Source organism: Ursus americanus, chromosome 15, assembly GCF_024610735.1.
Source record: "Ursus americanus isolate L20-20 chromosome 15, mUrsAme1.1.p, whole genome shotgun sequence".
In the NCBI taxonomy this organism is placed as follows: Eukaryota; Metazoa; Chordata; class Mammalia; order Carnivora; family Ursidae; genus Ursus; species Ursus americanus.
The window spans coordinates 10,277,608-10,298,394 of NC_142141.1; positions in this window are offsets into that span (position 1 = coordinate 10,277,608).

Sequence of the window (20,787 nt, forward strand, 5' to 3'; positions counted from 1 at the left end):
TCTGTGTGGTACTAGCATTCTATGGCTCTCTCTATCGCCCTCACATTAGCTTGTGGGTTTCCTCAGGGCACGGGCTGTGCCTTTTCCGTGTCTACGTTTCCAGCTCCTTAACAAAACCAGGGACAAAGCCAACCATAGGTATGTGTTTGATGATTGACTGAGTGATCCCATGGTTTAAAGTCACCAGTCTTGGTTTGAGGTTCTGAATCCTTTCCACAGCCCTAAGGTTTGTATGGGGGTGAGAATAAAGCAAACAGCATATGAGGCTTTCAAGCTGTTTACAGATGTTCATTTTTCTGAGAGATACATCCTGGTTTCAGCTTTGGAAGAGACTGTTTCCACTCTGCTATCAGAGAGGGAGAGAATGGTTTTTCTTGGTTTTTTTGTGTGGCACTATATTAATAGCAAGCTTGCCTGCCTCAGGTAAGGGACACAACATAGGAGACTTATTCGGGGAGACAGGAACATTCTCTCAGAAAAGTGATTTTTAAATTTAAACCTCCTCCCATACAGATAAAGATTCAAGTCCCTACAAAATTAGATAATTGACAACTCCAAGCAATTCTAAAGGTAAAAGTATTGAGTGGTTAGGTGGGTCTGAGCTGAGTGTGAACTCTGTTTAAGCAGGGACATCCCCACCCTTGCTGTCACTGCTCTCACCTCCACAGTGGTTTCCCTTGGTTTTACCTCTGTGGCTCTGCCCCCAGGTTAGAAACCAGGAACACTGATCTCAACTTTAAGACTCCATGGCAGATTTCTCTCCTAGGAAACGAACACTTTACGTGGAGCTTGATGGCATATTGATAAGTGGGACTTTGTGAGATTTGGGCCACAAGAAATTCTGCCTCACCACCAAGTGGTAACTGGAATTCAGAGGGGAAGACATTGGCCCTGGGTGGACAGAGAATGGCTCTGGTGGGCTGTGAGGCAAGAGGGGACACAGCTCCTTCTGGTACCTGAGCGATCTCATGGTTTGTGGGGCTCTTGAGATAAAGACGGGTGAGGACACATCAAGGAGCTGGAAACCGTAGCAGTCAGAGAATGGACCAGCCCATCACGTAACAGGGGTGAGGAGAACTATCTCCTCCGGGTTCAGAGAAAAGAAAGGAAATAGTGTACACACACACACACACACACACAAGTGAGGACAGCTAAAGACCACGGTTTTGATGTTTAAATGGCTTATGCATGAATATTGGAGAGGCAAGGACAGAGTTTCCTGCCCCTGTCTCCTGATTCACCCTTGTTTAATATAAACAGATCCTTAGTCAATGTAAACTCAACCCCATGAATTTAGGGAAGAGAACCAGGAACCTGATGAGCAGGTGGTTTCGCTGGATGAATTCTGAACTAGAATCCTAGCTCTAAACTTGGAAGCTTGTGTGACCTTGGCCACCTCAGAAACTCTCTAGGCCTCAGTTTCCTTATCTGTCAAATGAATGGTTTGAAATAGATTGGTCCTGAGGATCTGTCTGGTTCTGACATTCTATGTTCACAGCACCTTTGAGAGAGTTACTGTACCCTCATCATCTATGGTTTCCAGAGAAATAGCATCTGTCACATCAATGACACAGCATTTGTATCCCTCCCTTTATTTTTCTCCTGCTAAGGTGTTTTAATCCTGACAGTATAATAGAATAAATCACAGCCATCAGAGATGGGAGTGACACTGGCCACACACCTTCGAGATAAACAGTCAAAAATCACTCACCCATGCCTTCCCCTTTGCCCACAGCCTCTGCTGTCTGACAACACTAAGGTTGAACTACGATTTCCATCTGGCTGCTCAGATCTGTGCACCAAAATAACCCTCTGCATTGTCTTAATAGCTGTAATGATACTCTGCTCTTCAGCAGCCTGTCTGTTCAGACCATCTCAATATTTGGATTTGATTTCTTCCCTCCAGCAAGTGTTGAGGGAAATATGGTTGTTACATAGTCAATCAACAAACATTTCTTAGTGCCTACAAACAGCAGCACTAAAGGTAGATTGCTTAGGTTTGATTTTCTTTCCACCACTTATGTACAAGTTGCCTACCCTTGGTAAGGGTAACTAACCCCTCAAAACCTTGGTTCCCCTTGACCCTAGTGGTGATTTTTATTTAGGTATGACACATACATACTAAGGTATGAACCTCAGTAACTTTAGCTATTAACATTACTGTTACTACTCTTTTGTCTCTGTGTAAGACAAGAGAAGGAGATTATTACAGTGACAGAGAATTGCAGAAATAGATGGTGATAAAAAGCTTCAAAAAGACAGAGTTCTCAGAATAATTGGCATGGGGGCTAAATAAGTCCCACAAATGGATGATTTTCAAGATGAACTCCTATCCACTTCTTTACTTTGTTTCCTCAACGCTTAACTTAGCTGGCATTCCTGTACCCGTCTGTGAAAGCTATCTGTGAATGAGAAGCTATGGTATTCCATACAACCAAGGATGTGGAATGTTTGTGTATGACAGACGGTTTTTTGATCTTAAAAAAAAAAAAAAAAAGATTCTTCCCTCTTATGAAAAAAAGGATTGTGACATATCTGAATTAAACCACCTTTAAAAAGCCAAGGAATCACTGTCCACTAAGGATGACTGAGGAACAAGAAGTCAATATTCACTGTGCCTTCCAAGGGAAGTGGCAAGGGGTCGAAGCCAGTAGAGGATACATGGTTGAAAGCAAAAAAGGATTGGACCCACTGTTCTGATCCAGAAAGCAAGACTTAGAGATAAGGGCCGTGATCTGATTGAAATGTGCTCTCTTCGTGATCCACAAAACAGCCACTACTCGTATCTGTAACTCTTACCAAAAAAAAAAAAAAAAAAAAGGAGTGAGCTTCCTGCCTTCAGTGTGCAGATGAGCTCAGAGACTTCACAGATTTCTGTCAGACACACCTGAACCAGCCTCTAGGACTCGGGATGCTGTTTCCCCTCAAAATAATCCTGGATGGCTTGTACCTGTTCTTCCTGCTTACACTCCACGTTAGGGTTTGTTTCCCGCTGAGAAGTCAGCGGCTTCTTTGCACTGTAATGATATTCCACTGCTCTCCAGCTGAAAATCCTCAAATGAGTTCCCACTGTCCTCTTAGTTCTGATGACCATGATCTCTGTATTTCAGTCTTTCCATTGTTAAGATGAGGGAGGTCACGTCAAAAGTATGCAATGGGAAGTATTATCATTAAAACAAACAAACACTCTGTGAAAGAAGATTCCTTCGATTCATTTCATCCCTGCCCCAGCCCCTTAACAAAATGTGCTGCGTCCCTGCCACAGCATGCTGAATCCTTCTACTTCTGTTCAAGACCGAAAGCAAGTAGCTTACAGTATTAAGCTGCTACATAATTAAACAGTTTATGACAAATCAGTCTCCTGAGATGTAAACTGAGGTTGAACAAAAGGTAAGTTGTTCGCACAGATATTAATTCTATCTCTTATAGCTTTGAGATCAAGCCATTTGAGTTTCCTCAAAAGGGTTAATGAAAGACCTCCTGAAGGTCTCTGAAATCTGAGGCTGAAATTACAGCATGCGTTATTATTACTGTTTTTGTTAGTCACCCAGAACACAAGTAAGATGTGTGCTTAGAGGATATAAAAAAGAAACAAAATGCACATTGGCTCACACTCAGAGTTTGGCTAAAAATACATTCCGGCATGCAGTGCACAGGCATGTCCTAGAAAGCCTGCATGGTACCGGGGGCGGCCAAGAGGCAGCTCTGGCTTTGTTTGGCAACAAAGATCACTTGATCATGCGGAGAGAGTAGGGGGTCTGGCAGAGTCAGCTTTGAGTAAAAAACTGTGCCTTCTGATGTTCCTTCCCAAGCTACTGTGGCCAAACTGAAATAACACAGGGCAAACAAATGCCCTAGGGGGAGGCGGAGCCGGGGAAAGGGAGGGTGGGGGAGAGCTTTGGGACCAGATGCGAGCCCTCCAAATTCTAATGTATGATGGGAATCTCTGTTCAACAAACATTTATGAAATGTCTCTGTGAATGGCACTATAGCTGGTACTAAGGGGGATAGAAAGATGAATGAGGCACTGTCTTCCTCTTCAAGGAACTTAACAGGCTATATTTATAGCTTGTTATTCTGCATGGAGATCTGATGTGATGGCTTTCCAAGAGAAAAAAGCACTATCAGGTTTCCTAGGCATGTAGTGAGAAATCGCACACGTACTAAAAGCAACAACAACAAAGACAACCAACCAGGGAACTCTATATTTTTGCAACTTTCATATAAATCTAAAACTATTCTAAAATTAAAAGTTTACTATTTTTTTTTAAATAAGAACAACCAGTGAACCAGAAATCATAATGTTTCTTATGTAAAACAAAATAAAAAACAAACCACAAACATTCTAAAACTTAGTAAATACCAAGCCATATCTGTAACACAAGCTCAGTTCCTTCTTTTTAAATCAGTCAATTCCCAACTAAGAAGTCCTATGCTGGCATCTTTGGGAGCTACATCTCCCAGACAGTCTTCTTTTGGCCTACACAGTGCATCTCAAAATGATTTAGCTGTCAAAGGTCTTGACCCACCTTGCCCTAAAAGCAGAGGCTGACAAGAATTCTTCTCAGTATATAAGTACTTTGTTTCGGAAGTGATTCAGAGGAGCAGGAGTGAGGGACAGGGTGAAAAACAGGACAGGAGGAAGAGCCAATAATGTAAGGATGAGTGACTGAGTTGGCCACTGCTGTGGGTACCTAGCGATGATGGTGCTGGGACCTTCCAAGGAGCCTTAGGCCATCCTTCTCAGGATGAAGGAGAGGAGCATTTGTCATCGGTTTCCTATCCATCAGCTTCGCTTCCGAACCCACTGGTCAAGGCGGCCCCATAGGTGCTGATTCTGGGATTGCTTACACTGGATTGTCTTCATCCTCAAGGGCATTTAGCACCTTATTGTCAGAAAATTCCAGGGCAGGAAAACAGGCCAGCATGTTGTGCAGAGCTTACTTAGAGAGCTCCAAGAGTACATTATAGCAACATTTAAAACCTGAGGATTTTATGAAAAAAAAAATCCAGATTTCTCATTTTCTTGGGAAGTTGTGAGATCTAAAACGCTAGACTCAAATTCCTCAAAGGCACCAAACTGCCAGAGCAAAGCAGCACTGCCTGGACCGACATAATCCAAATCGGGACAGTCTCCATCCCCGACACGTAGTTGAAAACCCAGCTTGCTTCATTCCTTGATCTCTCCTGCCTTCTCCTGTCAGTGTTGGACTTTTTGCCCTGACTTGAACTCTTCCAAGACTTCATAAATATTCAGTGACAAGCACGCGAGGACCTACTATTAACACTATCTTTCCTCCCTGGCTTCATCTTTCAAAATAAACATAATTTGATTGTGTTTCTTCCAACAGTAGGTTTCAACTCATCATTACTGCCTTGATGTTGAAGATGTTAGATCAATGGATGTAATTAATTGATTACGTGCTACATTCCAAGCCAGATGCTCACATTGAATCCTCACGTTTAATGTTTAGCAGAATGTAAGATAGGAAGTAGGAGTGCTCAAAGAATCAGTCCACTTGCTTCTTCGGACTTGGAACAAAGAGGTGAACCCTGACAACCAAGGACTTGAAACACCTAATATGCAGGCAAATGGCTGCTCGTTATTGGTTTGGAAATACTATATAATGAGCTCCCGGCAACATGGCATTTATTAAGCAAAAACCTCTAGGAATTAGGAAGCTCTATTAAAACTAGAATTATGGGCTTTTGAGTGAAAGTGAGATTCCAAGTCACTATCCTGAGCATGAGGCCCTGTATGTTTGAAATGCTATCAGTTACCAAAGAAATGGTTATATTCTATAGTTCATCCAGTTACACTCAATTCTTTGAGATGTTTATATAAAAATATTGACGCCTTAGTCCAACCTTTCAGTGATTCAGATTTAATTAGTCCTGGGCAGGGTTTGGGCATGGGGACTTTTCAAAACTCCCCAGAAGAGTCTAATGAGTTGCCATCGGTCCGGAGACAGAAATGGCATGCGGCTGTGGCCACCTTTGCTGTCCCCTCACTGCTCAGCTAAGACAACTCAGCACTTTGCTGTAGCCTTCCTGCTGTTCAATCTCTGGGTTTGTGAAGCAGAAAGTGTTAAGTGGGTCATCTCCAGGCAGGGCTTTTGCAACACATACAAATGGGGGTCAGAGTGTGAGCATTAACTGAATTGTCATTGTGAACTAAGAAGAATTTGAACCCAAGGCTGTCAGATGAACAGAGGTCTTTTTAAAGTTGATAGTGTCACCTGAATTTGCAGTCATTCTGAGGGGAATCTGTTTGGGCTATGCATATTCACTCTGCAGTTGACTTGTCTTTTTTTTTTTTTAAGGACAATTAAAATAATATTTTTCCCTTCTCTCAATGTTCCAGCAAACAGATCCATAGAAACATATTTAATCCACTGGAATTACTCTCTAAATAAATTCAACATTTTGGTTCCAAGTGCTACAGATAAATTCAGCGCTTTAATTCCCATACGTGAAGCAGACCTTACCTGTACAAGGACGGACGGGGAAGCATGTATTATACAGTCAAGGTGGCAGTAGATGTGGGGGGATTTAAAAGAAAGTGCTTCAAACTATTTTTAAAATAAAATACAGCCCACTGGGACAGCAACTGCCCAATGCCTACTATTCATAAATCAGGGTGAACAAAGAGAAGCTTCACATTTTGTGGCTCTGGCCAAAGAAAAAGACCTGAAAAGGAAGGAGAATAACAGATTCAGCTGAGAATACAACAGAGCCCATCTGATTTTCTCTGCTTCTTTTTGTTGTTGTTGTTGTTTTTTAATTCCCAAAAAGATCTTTCTATCTTGGAGAAAATGCATTAAAGATAACGCTCATAGTAACTTTGGGAAAATATTCCAAATATTATAAAAGACTGTTGGACATTATTAAATAAGTCTGTGTTGCACTTATTTTTAATATCTTTGCGCACACTCAGTATTTGTTCTGATCGCTCCCAGCAGAGATTTATTGCTAAAGTAGATCTGACTTGAGGTTGAGTGGAAAGGAAAGCAGTCAGTGCAGGAGGAATATTGAGTAACTTGGTACAAGGGAGCTTGGCTGCAGCAGGGAGAGAGGGCTTGGGAGAGATGCATGCCAATTAAGGTGCTCAAGAAATGAACATGAATTCATCTTGGGTACACACCAGCCCCCTCCTCTTCATACGTCCGTAGGGATGCTTCTGGAATTGCCAGAGCTGAAAATTAAATTATAAACCTAAAACATGACACTGAAAATGTAATGTCTCCTTTGATAATATCAGTGCGATGATTCATCAGTGGGTGGGGCGGCACCCCTCTTGGACCCACACCGTAAGGCGTGGTGAGCCTGACATTGGCAATTACTCCATCTCTCACAGCAGCTTCTCTAAAGCTCCCGGTCGCAATTATATCCTGTCACAGATCACATTGCACCAAAGGCCTCCTACACGTATGACACGGTAGGTCCCTACAGAGGCATAACTGCGCTCTGCGGCGCCGGCAGAGAGAAGCTGAGAGCGGATCACCAACACACAAAAAGCAGATGTGAGTGCACTATACGAATGTCAGAGTGTGTTAGAGAAAACTCGTGCAAGCTGGCATTTCACAATGTGGGATTTGATACTGTCACGCTGGACAGACACACAGCCCACATCTTCTAAGTTCCTTTTCTGAGCCGTGCTTCAAATTCTTCTTCTTGGTACAGGAAACGAGCCGCTAATAAGAATAAATTCTCTCGGAGTTGCAGCCATGAGTCACAGCACAAAACTGCAGAGCACTTTGTTTATCTTCTTTTTCACGGGAGTCCGAACCCACATGCCCTGTACGCTGAGTCCCTCCGACCCAGGCGAACAGTAACAATAACAGCTCATGAAGGACCACAGTTCAGAAGGGAGAGGTTTCACCAAAGAGGTGGTTCATACGTAAAGCCCTGTGGGGAAAAAGGGATCTGGAATATGGGCAGACCTGTTCTACAAAGATGAAATGGGCAGAGCAAGGTACGTTTTCTTTTGGCTGTTGTTATGGCCTTCAGGGACTGGGTATGGAAAGTCCGGGACTGAAAAGAGAATGGGGAAAAGACAAAAGGCAAGAGATGTGGCCTGTGGCAAACTGGAATGTGAATGGACTGGCTTCAGGCACTCAATTCAACATTTCTTAAGCAATCTGTAAGCCAGACTAAACATATCTAGGGGCTGAGTATGCCTGTGTGCATTAACTTTGTGACCTCTGATTTAGGGGACAAAAAGGAGGCCACCTCTGAGTGGGGGAGTGGGAAATAAAACTAGCACTGTCTGATTTCTTTATGCCTGGAATACACAGTCAAGTTGGGACTGAGTCGAGTGTGCAAAAAGTGTTTTCTTTCCCCCCACTCTTTTTGAAGGATCTTCTTCTTTTTCCTGCCCATTGATTACCTGTGTTCCCATGTGAGCTTCTTATTTCTTTTCCTTGTACATTTTTCCTGGATGATCACACTGAGTCCCATGAAATTATTAGCTGTCAACTCCTAAATCTCTATCCGGTGCAAATCTCTCAGCGGAATTTCAGAGCCTGTACATTCTGCTGCCTATTAGATATCTACATGTACATGGCCTAAGGGCACCTCCAACTCAAAAGGCTCACACTTACACATCCTATCTTTACCTACAAACCAGCTCATCCTCTGTTTCAAACCCCAGTGACTAGCACTAACATTGAGATAGTTGCCATAACCAGAAACTTCAGTCCTTCAATCTTCTTCACCCCCTCACCTTGCTTCTCCCATCAGTTGCCAGAAAGCATTGACCCCACCTTCTAAACATTCAGTTTTGCTAGTCAAGTTACCAATTGGCAGGAATACAATACACACTCACTTGCACACATAACATACATCCCCACACATATGCTGAGTCTCTGATTTATTAAGCCAATGATAGAGAGCGAACAAGGTACTGTGGTCACACACCAAAGAGGTAGATGAAACATAATCTGTTTTTATTTTTTCTTGCCATGGATCCATAGGAGGTGCTCTGTTGCTGATGCTACTCTTTATACAGGCAGGAACCTAACAAGGTTGAGGGGAAAAAAAATCTAAACTCTTGTAACAATGCTACATTTTTATACTCAGGCGTATGTCACCACTCTAAGAGAACTTGAACTATCAATCTATGCACTTCCATTTAAGGGCTTCATTACAAGCATTGACCTTTCCTGGTTCTTTAAGTAAACTCAGCATCAGAAAGGTAAAATTCTCAATGCTCAAGAGTCCCAGAACAATATGTCTGCCTCCACTTTTACAGAGTCCTAAAAAGTCAACAATCTTTGTGGCTTAACAACATCTTTCAAACCATCTCCTTCACCCCAAGTCAGACTATTAAGCTCCCTTGCCTCCACGAAATATAATCTCCCAACCTACCTCACTGAGCATCTTGTCTCCCTGTCATATATTCCATAAACCGAAGCCAGCAGTATCTCCTCAAAAAGCATCATGACCCACTTTCATCCTACCACTCTAGCCCATTTGTCCCCACTCCACATTCAGCTAACTTGAACTTCTTTTAGATTCTTAGAACAACCAAGCTTTGTCATCTCTGGACCTTTGCACGTTCTATATCTTTTGCCTGAAAACTTCTTGCCAGTCTGATCACCCAACTCCTCGTCCTTCAACTGTATGAAAGGCTGTCACAATTTCTGACATTCCTGATGCACAATTCTGGGTTGGATGTCTCTCCAGAATCACAAGATATTTTCCCTTTTTGGTGTCTATCAGACATACCTATTTACATGTCTATTATAGCTTTCCTTTTTAGGATCACCAAGCTTTGGGTGGTTACAGACTGTGTTTGCCTTATTCATTGCTATATACCATAATTTAACACAGTTGCCTCATGGGTACCCCAAAATATATTTGGATTAATTTGAGTGAAGGGAAAAAAATAGGGCAGTGTTTTAGAAATTTAAGACAATCTATGATACCAAAAAAAAAAAAAAAAAAAAAAAAAAGTGCCAGGGGAAGGACTAAGGGAAGGAGGCAATTTAAATGGCAAAGTAGTCGTCCAGTCTTGAAATGTTAGAAGCTTCCCATGGAATGAGAAACTTGGACAAAAGAAAAATTAAGAAAGAATAACAATCATAATTTGACAAACATCAATATAAAGAAAAAAAAAGTCCTCTTGGAAGACCAAAATGCAAGAGTTGTGATACCAATTCCCAAAGCTAGGAAATAAAAATGGCAACAGATTTGAGGAAAAGATTTAAGTTTTCTACTGGGCTATTTAAAAAGACACACTCCAGGAGCAGTTAGAAAAGTAGAAATGGAGCTTGGAAATACAATTTATGTTAGACTTGAGTATCAGCAGGGTTGGGAGCTTCTTGTACGAGGCCAGCCAGTATTCCTCACCCACTTCTGATACCAGAACCTTTCTTTCCAATATGGAATTCATTCCATCTGGTTTAGGATGCATTCACCATAAGCCATCTCCAAGCACAGAGCAGGCCTAAGTCAAAGACATGGCCAAGAAAAGTCAGAGTGTAGAGGCATCAGCATGTGCCCCCTGTGAGGCCTATCTGGATCTGACTCTTTCCAACAGTGTTACTGAGGGCAGAGAATGTGAGAGTGGAATTATTAACAGATCTTCAAATAGATCTCTCCAAAGAATAAAGCCAAGTCAGAGAATGAGAAACAAGAGACAGTATGTGTGGGTCCACATGCATGTTAGATTCTGCAATGATGTAAGACAAGGCATCACATATTTTGCATAAGCTTATTTCAGTCGGAATATTATCTTAGTTTCACTTGTAACTGAAAAAGTCTTGAAAAGTAGAAACAGTGAATGTGGAAGTTATAGGAACTGGACTGTTACAAAGAAACTGCCACAGAAAAGAAAGAATGGAGGGCTAAGGGAGAAACTGGAGAAGAACCACAGAAAAAGAGAAAAAAAAAATCAAATCAGAGAAAGTTAGATCCAACGGAGAATGCAGAATTGACAACAGGTAATTACTTAAAGGGTAATAATCGGGCAAGCACAAAGATTCAAGTTTGAGCAGTATAGATTTAATACCAGAAGGGCAGTGAATGCAACAAAGAAAATCCAGAGAAAACTGAATCACTAAGTGGCAAGGACTCCAAATTATTACCTATAGAGTGATGAGAATGGATTTTCTCCAGAGTTTATAAGGATAAAACCTTCCCTTAGTTAAACCCAGCCTTAAAATTCACATTTATTTTTATGCCATAAAATGCACATCTTTAAAACAAAGTCTGTTTCCAATGACACTACCTTAGAACATTCTTTTTCTGATCTTTTTTCTTTGTTTACTTGTAAAGTTGTTTGACTAGCAACTCTCTTACAGTGTGTTGGCATCAGCTGACAGCTGTTAGATGGTATCTTTCCTTTTTTACTAAAAATAGGGAAATAATGTGTGAGTTATGTTCATCTTTGGTAGCAAAAGGTATGGTGCATAGGGAGTCAAACACACTTTATCAACAACTGGAAGAAAAATTCTGGATTTGAAGATGTCAGAATTTTTGCAAGTCATAAGAAACAAATCCAAGGGAAAAAATGTTCTCTTGCACACAATATTAGAAGTGGAGAGCCGATGATGACCACTTTTGTTGGCAACAGGCTTAAAATGATAATAATGATAACCACTAGCATTTATTCAGCATTTATTAAAAGAAAGATAGCATCCACACCATGATAAATGCATAATCATAAAAAACATTATCCCAATAACTATAACGTGGGAACTTTTGCAGGGGGAGAAAATGAGATTCAGAGGGTCTATGTTCTAGAATTTGATCAAACTCACACTGATGGAACACATCAGTACTGGGGTACAGACAGTTGAGCTTTGTATCTGCATTCTTAACTGCTTTCCTATATGCCTCTCAAATGGAGCAAGAAGGATTCAAGTTAGCCAGCAAGAAGACTATGGATCATATTACACTGGAAGTTTGTAGATTCTCTCTTTCTTAAAATCAATCAATCAATCAATCAATCAATCAATCAATCAACACAACCAAAGAATAAGAAGCAGCATGTTATTCTCAATTGAATTATGAAAAGAAGTCCTGCCTACAGGTGGGAGAATAAATTAAAAGCAATCTTCTCAAGGTACTTTTTAGCCTTCCAAATACTGACCTGACAAACTTCTGAACTTCACTAAAACTTAAAAGATGTTCTTTGTAGGTAAGGGCCTGGGGTTTTCAAAATAGAATCTTTCTGTTGCTTTGGGTACAGTGGAAAAATAAGTTTAAGACACTGGTATAGGCAGAAATGCTCACAGGTTTCCAAAGTATTTCAACAATTCTTATACACATTGATTGAATGAATATAGTTAACACTTCAGCTTATAGTGGTTCATGAGTTTCTAGCACATTAACACAGGTTAAATTTATGCTATGCCAGATTACACAGAGTAAAACATAGTGCCCCAATTATTTTAAAGATCACAGGAGTGAAAATTGGTTTATGAAATACCAAAATCAAACCTAGCCTAAAATGTGTACGTGCGTATGTCTTTATGTATTTTTTAAGTGCATTAAAGGGCTGGTGAAAGTTATTTCTGCGCTAGAACTGATTGAGGGAACTGATGCAAGCATATTTTCAAAAATCCAATCTTCCCCCAATTCCTTCTTCAGCCTTGACCTGAACAGACAGCCTGAGGTGCAGAGAAAGAATTCAATCTTGGTCCCCTCTCCAGAGACTTGCACTACTAACTGGAAAGAAGGGCTTTTTGAGGCATGAGAAGCCTGGCTGAACTCTCTAGCCCACTGGGCCTTGCCTAGCGCAGAAACCAGTCAGTTCTGCTTACCTGAGCAATATCATTTAGATAGCAACACCTTTCTTGGTTAGTGTTCCAGGTTGAGAGGTTGTGGGAAAAGGCGATGACTACAGGGGAGGGCAAAGAATCAGTGCTGACAGCCTGGCGCACGTTCTGACAGCAGGAACTTTTTCCTGCAGTGGTGGCTGGTGGAGAGCTAGTAGGTAGGAACCCTTGCAGGGAGTTTGGGACAGTTGTGGAAATAGAGACGAATGGGTGAGCACAGGAATCGAGATCAGCAGTGCTGGTGGCAGTGCTCATGGGACATTCAAGTTAGCAAGCGTAGTTCCTACAGTAAGAAATGTTTAAAGGTGTTGATACCAAGAAGGTTTATAAACTGAACATCGTAGCCTTTAACTTAGGCTTTAATGGCATGTTTTTGTTTATTCATTTATTTGGGAGGGGATCAAACAGAGAAGTTCAAGTTCAAGACACAGCTCTCGCATCCAACTTGCTGATTTAAAACTTGTCTTCACCAATTCCTCCACTTGTGACCTTGGAATGATTTATTTAACCTCTCTGTGCCTCAGTTTCCTTATCCAGCAAAAAGGGGATAATAATAGAACCCATCTCACAACACTGTTGTGAACGTTTCCCTGGGTTAATACAAGCAAAATGTTTAGACTGACACCTGACATATAGAAAGTGCTCAACGAATGTTAGCCATTATTCTTTCGTTGTTCTCGTTGTTCTTGTTTAATACATCTGAAATTGGTGTACTAATCCTGGTGAAACACAGAATGTAGACCAGAGTCACAGGCACACTAATATGCAAAAGCAGAGTTCAAGTCTAACTTAAGGCTCACAAGTCATGGGGGAATGTCTTGTGTATCACGCTGCTCCACACCCTAACTTCAGGGTCCCAAAGAACAAGCGTACACAATCTGCCTGGGCACTCGGCTGACCTTCATTACTTGAAGTGGCACCTATTTCACAGGTTAGACTGGGGCTGGGTCTGACCAGGGATTAGACCACTGGTCACTTCTGTCAGGTGCATTAACTCTCAGACCACTAGGATGCTATTCAGTACAGAATTAGTCATTTACTAATTACTAATTACTCCAACGGCCACAGACCTAAGGTCAGCAATTTTCTCCCTTCACACCAGGAGGATCCAGCATAATAGAGGCCAGACAGGTAATTTGCATTGTCTCTTCTTCGGAGCAGAGGCTGATCCTGTGTTGAAAGCAGGCAAAGAAGGTATAATTTGATGGGAACTTACACAAGCTTCTCATGGGAACACCTAACCTCTCTCTCCTGCTGGGAGCTGGCAGGTTCTCACGTTTGATACTTGCAGATGCTTGCAGGGGAACCGGACAGGGTCCGACCCCGGCCCCACATCACTTTTAGTAGCTGGCAATTCTTTTCCACCCTGAGCATCTGGAGAGTCATCCAACTGTGTTTGCCAAACTTGCTTGAATGTGAGAAGCATGTTTGTTTTATGATCAGTGTCTTGGGTTTTAAATAAGAATACCACAGGAGATGATCCCCCTATGATCCTTGCTAATGTACCTCTAGGCTAATAAGTTCTGAGATGATCCCGCTCTTTGATTTCATGAATAAGAAAATAAAATGGGAAATGCATGACATTTAAAAATTATTGTTATTCCTGAGAGTAAAATTTATTTTAACCCTCTCTGTAGTGGCTAAGTTTCACGTTGACTATGATGCTTGCCAGATTGTATCTCCTGTTCTTCCTCTCCTTAAATATGTGCTTATTTACTTCCTGAGTTCAATTTTAGAACCCATCAAAGTAGATCCACTCAGACTCTGACTACATTTTCATGCATAAATTCATAGATGTCTTCAGAAGGAACTGCACTTGCATATGCAAATACTTTCCAATGCCTTTTCATTTCTACTTTTGGCCTGCAGTTTTTAATTCATGCAAACACATTACACAAACAAATATGGGCTCAATAACAACACACGGCATGTGTGAATTGTTAATTGCAAAGCTATGGGTTTGATATGGCCAAGCAACTTCCATTATTATCAATGGAGAGGAACAAGATTAAACAGGAAGAATAAAGGTATATTTGAACATAAAATCCCAAGCATTTGGTTTCATTTTATGTAAATATTAATAAGGGAAAAGGTGACAGGACAATCCACAATTCAACAATAATCTGGGATCTACAGCTCAGTGCACAATGATCCCCAGAAACCAGGATGCACCTTTAATGAGACTTAGGAAGAAGGCTCAACATTTCAGCACAGAATCATAAGAAACAAAAATGTATGCAGCAACACTGTAAATAAAACCAAAAATATAGTAGAAAATGAAAGGCTTTCAACCATGCTGAACGTGCATCACCTTTCAAAATATTTGAATCTTGTATTAGTGACACTCTTGGAAATAACAAGTGTCCTAATATTTTATGTTGGAAATTTAAACACTCAATTAATTAAGCTGTGATTCTTCATATTTTTTCCCCAATTCCCACTCATGCACTTAGAGGTCAGGAGAGAATTTAGTGAAGTAAAACATTTGTTGAAGTTAGTCACAGATCAAAGACATCTGATACAGAGAAATTTTCAAGCAACCCTCCCCCTGTTTGAAGTGTGTTTTACTTACATGAAGATAACTCAGAAAAGGAGAGTGTAGATTAAAAGTTGTATCCTGCAAGGGTCTACAATTGCCGTGGAAATATAATTTTAACTGTTTCTCTACTGATTTTTTAAAAATATTCTGTTAAATATAAAAACTGGAGCTAGGCTAACTGGGAGCATACGAGAACATGTTTTTTTAGAACAAACACTGGACTATAGATTTGCGTGTGTGTGTATGTGTGTATAGACATAGAGAACACATATGTGTGGTGTTTTCCACCAGGAATGGAATTCCAAGCTGCTATCAACTGAATGTTTGTGATCCCCCCCCCCCAAAATCTTATATTGAAACTGAATCCCCAATGGTATTTGGAGGTGGGGCTTTTGGAAGGTGATTGAGTCATGAGGGTAGAACCCTCACGAACAGGTTTAATGTCCTTATAAAAGATGACCCAGAGAGCGCCCCTCCTCTCTTCAACTATGTGAGGACACAGGGACAGATAGCTGTCAGTGAACCAGGAAGCTAGCTTTCACCAGACACTAAATTTGCCAGTACATTTATCTGAAACTTCCCAGCCTCCTGAACTGTATGAAATACATTTCTGTTGCTATAAAGCCACCACTTTATGGTATTTTGTTATAGCGGCCAGAAAGAACTAAGACGCAAGCTAAAGTTATCTCATGAGGAATTGAGTTAGTTGAATATTCAGGAACAGGAACATGGAACAAGAAATAAGGAATCAATGTTACCAACCACTGATGCAATAACCTAGCAGGCAGGGCCTGGAATCTTGGCACTGGCAGAGTCCCTTCCCGGGGCATTCCCTGTACTTTTGCGCATTCACTTGTAATTTTGCTAAGCTGTCCATGTAAATCACACATGGCGAGGCTGGTACGCGAAGCACAAGACATGGAGCTCGTGAGTCAACCTCACCATACTGCGTCTCAGCCCCGCTTTTGCTTTAGTCTATATGTCCATACATTTACAGCAACCCTTGACAAGTGATAACAAACTTCCTCACGGATATTGGATATGAAGAGAATGCCAACTGTTACTGCTTGAGAAAAATATCCTCCTCCCCAAAGAAATCAAAATACTGAAAGAAAAAGAAGTTTTGGTGAAAGTCGCAGGGAGAATTTTATCTGTGGAATTGGGTAATAACATACACCAGTTCACCTATGCTCTGAAACACAAGAACACAAATGCATAACTCAAAATTAACACCACGTCTGAGGAGGAAAGAAATGATACATTACAGGATAGGGGAGGTTCGAATAGGTTTTAATCAATATACCATTTGTTCAAAGAGAATCTATCTGAGAAGCTCAATGTGTAAAACAGTAGAAATTTGAGCTCTTGGAGGCTTGTATGTGGGATTCAAGAAAAACAGTTTAAAAACCACAGATAATTTTGTGTTCTTCAGGACAGGGATTCATAACGGTCTCAGGAATACCCCTTACAGAGCCAAAGGTTCGCTGTGTGTTACATTTATCAAAACCCACCATTGTGGGGCTCCAAAGCAACCTCCAAATTGTCAAGGAATTCAGCATTCAGGACAAAAGAGGCACTTCTGCCATTCCCACAGGATTCTGCTACGGGTCGATAAAAGGATTGTTCTCTTAAACTAAACTCTAAAGGGGAGACAATGCCAGCAAGCTTTGCTTCCATTTTTTACCAACCTCAGTGATCAACGCGCAACAGTGCTCGGAGCAAGTCGGTGGGGTCAGCTCTACCTACCTTGTCTTGGAAACTCATCTGACTCCCGGTGAACGAGGTCTGTGACTCGGTTTCCATAGTGCATCCTGCTGTCATGGTCATAGGCCTTCAGAGTCTCGCTGGAGCTGTAGGACTTTTGCGTGGGCACGCGGCAGTCTTCACTGTCCAGGGAGGAACTCGTGTAGCGGCACTCTTTGCCACACCGCCCCCTGGTCAGAGAGCGGTGTCGTCTGTCCTTCACATCCATTATTCTGGGTCCAGCAGAAAGTCGACACTTTCAGAAAAGTGAGGCCTGAGTTTTGGCACTTGTCACTTTGCCACCTAAAAACATCAAAGGAAAAGAACAAGACTGTGATTATAAGAAATGCTGCCTTCAGTTCTGACTCATGCTCTGACTCAGATAAAAACACAAAAAGGAAATTTGGTCAGTAGTGCACGATCTTTTTTGCAAATGTTTAATGCATACTTTAAAAATCAACCTAAATAGAACAACTGGATACAGTAAATTAATTATTTTGTTGGTTAATAGATTTTGAGAAGAAAAATAGTACTAAAATAACTCATCTTTTGATTTTCCTATATGTATACAGATGACATAAGTCTGTCACTAATGCAAGATTGTACTATGAAGTGGTTCAAAGCAAAAGTGATTTTACCCATCTTTAATTGCACTCTCTTTCTGCTATAGAGAGGTTGGGGTAAAGCAAATATCAAAATTAAGTAAGTAAAAATTAAAGAAAGGTGTACGGAGGTATTCATATATGCTAATGAAGCTTTGCAATGGTACCAAGTCACATTTGACTAATATAAAATTGCCTAGCTGGGTCTGGAGAATAGTAACACAAGCCATTCTTGACATGCAAACAAACCTCCTCTGATTTTTTTTTTTTTTTAGATTTTATTTATTTATTTGAGAGCAAGAATGAGAGAGAGAGAGAGAGGGAACAGTCATGAGTTGGGGGAGAAGCAAAGGGAGAGGGAGAAGCAGAACTCCTCACTGAGCAGGGATCCCAATATGGGGCTCAATCCCAGGACCCTGAGATCATGAGCTGAGCCAAGGCAGATATTTAGCTCACTGAGCCACCCAGGTGCCCCACTCCTCTGATTTCTGTTAATGAAACTTTGGCAAACTCCTAATCGGCTTTCTTTCCTTTGCAAATCTGTATCTTGAACACAGCAAGTCACTCCTCTCCCTAGTCACCTACCAGCAGGAGATCTTGCTAACAAGAGGTCTAATTGGGACAACCACATGATCAACCTAAGCCTTCTGGGCTTCATTGCTGGGCTATCCACTGCTGAAAAGAAAAATGGGGAAGAGTACTGAATGCAACAGGTGAACTGATGGGAAGAAACCTCTTTAACATATGAACTGGCAACCAGAGAGCCCCCAGTCTGTCACTTGACACCCTGAGCCTGAAAGTGTATGCCAAAAGTCACTCAGAAAACACTAGCCTTCTGCCTAGCAAATACAACAAAATTGCTTAGATGCCTCCAAGTTTCAAATGATAAGCTCTTACGGATTTCAATGGCCATGCAAAATAGCACAGATCATAGGGCCAGGGCCTGGACAGAATGGACAAATACAAAATTTAATTAAAATGGAAAATACAACTCAGAGCCAGTGTAATGATTTTTCTCCAGGCTACTGTTGCTCACTGCCTCTTAATATGTCGGAAAATATTTGGTGAGCAGATCTGCGGTTTTGAACTCCTCTGCTCTTCTTTGGTTATTTACCAACATTGTAATAGGATGCCTATTTATATCAAAGAACTAGCCTGTATGCAAAGCAATGTGCATGGCATCTGTCTCAAGATGGCAGAAGCCAAGTTATCCTTTCCTTGTCTTTTTACACTAAGAGTCCCTTTTGGATCTCATGAATCCTCCTGACTTACATTATTTGTTTCCTTCATCAAATACTGCTTATAATCATGGGTAATTTTGTTTGAAAATTGGCAATTAAAAAGAGGTACACCTGTTGTGAACACCAAGCACAGTGGTATTGCTGCTATGATCACTCATAAAAGAGCTAACCTTTAGTTTCCTGGAGTGTACAGTTCCTGACTCAGGAGCCGAGAAGCAACTTTGCAAGTTATGAGTCAAGACCCTAGGACCTGCTTGAAGGACACAAATGGTTGTGTCCACAACAATACTCAATGTTGGCATGGAAGTTTTTGTTGCTGCATAACTGATCCAAGTATCTTAACATTAATTTCTAGATGCCAAAAATCACCTCCCCTAGTTCACAACATGTTATCTCAACATTTTGGAATTCATAATACAGGCTGGTTAAGAGCATGACCATTGAACTCTTGATTGGATGCCAACCTTACCATGGCCACTGACTAGCCAGAGCTTTTGTAAAATTACTCCTGGACTTTCAAATTTAATTTCTCAACCAGTGAATACAGAACATAACAGAATCTACTTCATAAAGTTTTTGTAAAATGAAAACAGATACTATGGTAAAGCTCCTGATATGTTGTCTAATACATGGTAGGGACTGTATAAGAAATAGATTTTTTGGGACACCTGGGTGGCTCAGCTGTTAAGCATCTGCCTTCGGCTCAGGGTGTGATCCCAGGGTCCTGGGATCGAGCCCCGCATCAGGTTCCCTGTTCCGCTGGGAGCCTGCTTCTTCCTCTCCCACTCCCTCTGCTTGTGTTCCCTCTCTCGCTGGCTGTCTCTCTGTCAAATAAGTAAATAAAATCTTAAAAAAAAAAAAAAAAGAAAGAAAAAAAGAAAAAAGAAATAGATATTTTCCTCTAAAATTATAATTTTTTTTTCTTAGCTAAGTATAGACTTGCATAAGACAGAGGGTGGCAACAATAATATAAATCCCTAGAACTCAAAATTCTGATTACAAATATTAATATTGACCTACACACAGATAAAGGAAGAGTTTCAGACCCTATTAAATGTATATAAGACTGTGTGTACCAACATTGAAGAGTCACAGTTTTCTTTGGGAATTTGGGTATTTTGAGTGAATTTTATAATTTTTCTCTCTCCTGCTTCACTGTAAGTTTTTACTTTTTAATGTTTTTAGTGTTCCTGACTCATGAAATCCTATCTCCTCTAATTTGTATTGTGCTTTAGAAAGCGGGCTGACTTTCTATGTGTGGGTATGTGATTTTATTTAATATATTTTTAAAAAATCATGTTGTAAGTGGGGGCCTAAAGGCTTATTACCTATTCATAAATTACAAGAACTACAGTGGATGGACATTTTGACGTCTAATTTGGTTGTCCAGTGATCTTTTCTTGCTAAATTCCTCTTTTTTGTCTATTCCCTTGATAGTTAAATTTGTCAGCAATGTCATCTCTGGACAAATGATAGAAGTTTATATATAATGAGGTAAAAAAAATGACAAATTTTAGTCAGAGAAAGCTAATTTTTTAAGAAACTGAGCAGAGTACACAGATTGCTGGCCAAAAGACATTCTGCACTTAGCCTGCCTGTTATTTAAAAATTAGTTTTCAAGATTAAAAAAGACAAAAAAGGAGAATATATATTACAATCTGGATCTCCAGCTCATCATGAAAATTTGGGCAGTCTAGAAATTTCCACTTCTAGAAAGGTGTAATAAATATACTTTACCTATTTCTCCTACTAGGTACAATGAAAACCCCTGGATACTATATATAAAATAAATATAAGAAAAATATGAAAGGTGGAAAGGAAGGCAGACCAACTAGGGCCTTTAGAACCCAAGCAACAATACTGTGGCAAGTTCCTGA